Source organism: Colobus angolensis, unplaced genomic scaffold (assembly GCF_000951035.1).
Source record: "Colobus angolensis palliatus isolate OR3802 unplaced genomic scaffold, Cang.pa_1.0 Scaffold131, whole genome shotgun sequence".
Lineage (NCBI taxonomy): Eukaryota > Metazoa > Chordata > Mammalia > Primates > Cercopithecidae > Colobus > Colobus angolensis.
Genome location: NW_012114364.1, coordinates 3636426 through 3640217, shown reverse-complemented (window position 1 = coordinate 3640217; position 3792 = coordinate 3636426). Strand labels below are relative to the sequence as shown.

At 44.1% G+C, this 3792-nt stretch overlaps 1 protein-coding gene across 1 annotated transcript in view; it reads right to left on the bottom strand.

The window, feature by feature from the left end:
* The window catches only part of PTHLH (parathyroid hormone-like hormone), a 14968-nt gene extending 12932 nt beyond the window's left edge, over positions 1-2036 (bottom strand). Inside the window, exons 1-2 of the mRNA XM_011934108.1 lie at positions 1827-2036; positions 1226-1324 (exon numbers count right to left, since the gene is read on the bottom strand). The gene's annotated coding sequence lies outside the window, so the exon portion shown is untranslated. The remainder of the gene's footprint in view (positions 1-1225; positions 1325-1826) is intronic.
* Positions 2037-3792: the final 1756 nt, after the last annotated feature.

Sequence of the window (3792 nt, the reverse complement as noted above, 5' to 3'; positions counted from 1 at the left end):
CAAGACCACCAGGGGCGGACCGACGAGGAGGAGGCCAAGGAACGGGGCCGGGGACCACGGGCGCCCGGGAGCCTGCGCGAAGAGGACGCGGGCTGTTGGCCTGTGAATTTAAGGAGCCCGAAGCTCGCCTGGCAGCTCGGGGCGATGGATGAGAACCTTCTTCCCTGGCTCATTCCCGGGATGAACTGAGTGGGGAGCATCGGCTAGAGAGAGGGAGATCTTTTGCTTAGAAGAGCAAAAACGGTTCCAGACTTCAGATCTAAACTGCACTTTTTGCTGTTTCAGAACTGCTGGTAGACATCTGGAGCCGGTCCAAAAAAACCCGCGCACAGGAGAGATCCCCCTTTTGAATTGCAGAGGGGCACCGACACTCCTGGGGCACGCACACGGCCCTTTTCACCCATGGTCAGGAGTCTAACCCATCCTTTCTCTGATACCCTACCCGGTTGTCCCCTCCCCCTCAAAAGTGCCTGATTACAGATTCTAGGAAGATTGTATCCGAGTCACTGCAGCCAGCGGACAGACGCAGCGGAACTATGGTTGTGTGCTGCTCCGCTTGGGAGAATTGACGGGAAAGCAGAGGTTCTTTCCAAAGCTAATGGGCGGGGAAGAAAGACTGCTCGGAATGACTGGGTAGTATCATCTAGGAAAGGATTGCAGCGGGAGTGGATACCCGCCCCAGGGCTCCTCTAACTTTGTGAAAAGAGCGCGAGTGACTGGGAACCATTCAAGGGATGTTTGTCTTCTAGGCAATCCTGCTGGTAGGGTTCATTCGTTTCTAGAAGGCTAGTGTGATTTAGAGACTTGATATGATTCAAGGAGTGTGGCCTTTATCAAGCCTGGCCTTCCGGGTGATGCTCCACATATTTTACCCAGGGTGGGAGAAACAGTGCCCTCTCACCGAGACCCTCGCTCATCGGGGCTCCCCACTGGTTCGCTGCAGCTAGCTAGCAGTTAAAGTTTGCTGCTTATGTTGGGTGGGGGGCATCTTTTCTTAGAAACTCCTATCTTCCTCGGTTGATTACTGTAAACCCCATACCTTAAAAAACTTGACTTCCTCTCACTAACAAAGAAAAAAACAAAACAAAACAAAAACAAAACACACACGCGCACACACACACTCTGGGAATTTCCACAACTTCCCTTGAATGTGTAAGGATTTCTAAATGTTAGACCTTTTTGGATAGTGTGAAAGGACAAAGTATCAGCACTCAGAAATGTCAACCTTTGAACCTCGAGCACTTTCTGATTTATAAAAAGAATCCTTCCAAAAAGATGCAGATGCAGGACCCCTAATGTAATCGTTAGGTCTGAAGAGGGAAATCTGTAAAAAAAAAAAAAAAAAAAAAAAAAAAAAAAACACAAATGAGCCATTTAATACTTGCAAGTTGTTTAACATTGAAATGATAATATTTGCTTCCACAATAAAAAGTCCAAAGTACCTAGCCAAGTTTCAAACTATCCAGGCTTTAAAAAGTCAACCCTTCTCCCAACAGAAGGTTAAAACAAAAATCAGACTGAAATTATCAAATCACTTATGTTGTAAATAAATTCACTTTACTTTCAGAACATTATAAATTAAGGACTGGCATCGATAGACTGCTTTGATTTATGTTGCTTTTTCTACTAATTAAACAAAATTAACCCCCAACTCCTTCCCTCCTTTCTTTTTCCCCACACACTTTTCTGGTGTTAATGGCAAAACATCTATCAAATATTTTTAGAATTTCCTCTCCTCCACAAAAAGAGAAAATATAGACACAGGAAAAATAAATAGTCTTTATATACTCAGAATACCAAAGTTCCCTCCTAATTTATTACTTCACCTTTTCCTTGATTTACAGTCTTCTCTCTGCTCTTCTGGCTGAAACAGGGAAATCTTCTCAGCAGTCTTTTCCAGAAATATTTTTTGTTGTTCTTAAAAACAACATAAAATTAAGTCTTAAAATGAATTAAAATCTTCTTGTAAGGAGACTTCTGTTCCCACTAAAGGCAATTATTAGAAAGCAGGTACCTCTTCCAAGCTGCCCTGTTTATTACTTTCAGTAGAAATTCTCCTCAATATATACCCAGGATCCTGACTTTTTGCCTGTTTTGGAAAGGATATTTTCTGACATCATAATCTAGCTCCTAACATAACTGAGTAATCTCCATCACAGTAATGTAGAGGATGCATGACTGCAAATGAGACACAGGAGGAGCACCCCCTACCCCCCCCACCCCCCCAACACACATTTTTTCTAAGGCTTAGAAATAGAACAAGTGCCCATAGAAGCTAAATGTTTGCTTAGGCCTTGCTGTCACGTAAATGCACCTTAGCAAATGGGAAGGTCTGCCTCTAATCCGAAGTATTTCCATGTTTAGCATTGTAAGATCTACACCTACACAAATGCCTAGCCCGTGAGCACCATGCTTCCATCCCCAATGGCAGTTTATTACAGTATATCCAATTTTAAAAGAGATTTAAAAAAGTTTAAATGTATTACTCTTAAATTCAGTTGAATACCCAGTTAATGTATATCTCCAGGGATATTTCCTGTCATAAAGCTTAGAAAAAAAATAAACTAGCATTTATGCTTAGCTTCTTAATCCTTTTTTCTTTTTTCCTTCTTAACCCAAACAGCAAACAGATATACATGACAGATCAAATACGAATCTTTAGCACTTTAAACAGTGCACCTGAGCTTGGGAATTTTGTTATTATCAATAAGCATCCAGATTTAACATTTACCAATCTGTAGCTCCAAGCTATATCTCTAAAATCCCCTGAAACCAAACAACTAAACTCATCCCTTCTCTTCTCCAAACGTTTTTCAATGTTTACAAAGAGAAGTTGCATAATCAGCTCAAGTAATGTTCTCACTGGATTCCATTAGAATGTGGCTCTCATCGCTTGCCTGGACCGAGACTTGAGAGGAGGCTGTTGCCAGCTGACCTCAAGGTAGCAAAAAAGAAAAAACGATGTAATGCCTTCAAACCCCAAGTAACAATAGGAAAGGGTGTGTTTCTTTATTAAATCTTTTTGTAGTTAGGTGAGGATAAGACTTCTCCAGGAACAGGGCGGGCTGCTAACATCTGGAGGAACTGCCTCAGGGAGGAGTGTATAGATATACATCAGGCTGATGGGATCCTCCCATGGGAAAAGTGGGCCTCGCACCTTTCCTCACCCTTCCCTACTTCCTGGGCAATGTTGTGCTTCCCCCAAACTGGAGCAAGAGGCCCTGAGATGAGGCAGTTTCCTGGGAGGAGCCCAAACCAATGTGAGATGAGAAGGTCTTTAGGAAAGGTCTTTAGGGTCCCCGAGGACTGGTTCTTCAAGTTCAAGCACTTGAGCACCTCGCAAACCCCTGACAATTGAAACTTATCTGAAGAGTCTGAAGGGGTGTGTGTGTGTGTGTGTGTGTGTGTGTGTATGTGTGTGTGTGAGAGAGAGAGAGAGTGAGAGAGAGAGAGAGAGAGAGAGATAGAGAGAGGGAAAGAATATGAATGTGCAGTGTGCGAGTCCTGATCTCCTGAACTGGTGCCAGCCAGTCAGATGCCTGCCCTTGGCTGGCCAAGTTTTTGGCTCCTGAAAGTAGGCAGCTCTGGACTTGTGTGAGACCACAGAGAGAGTTCCAAGCTCCTCCTGGCTCAGGCGACAACCTCTCAACCTGAAGCCAATCTCTGGTAGTGTCACAGGACCCTCCTGGCGGCAGTCCAGTTCCCCACATGAACCGAATGGTCCGTTCTTAAATTTGGAGCCGGGGCTGCCTAAAAGGTACTGCCCTCGGAAGCATTTTACCTCCCTAACAC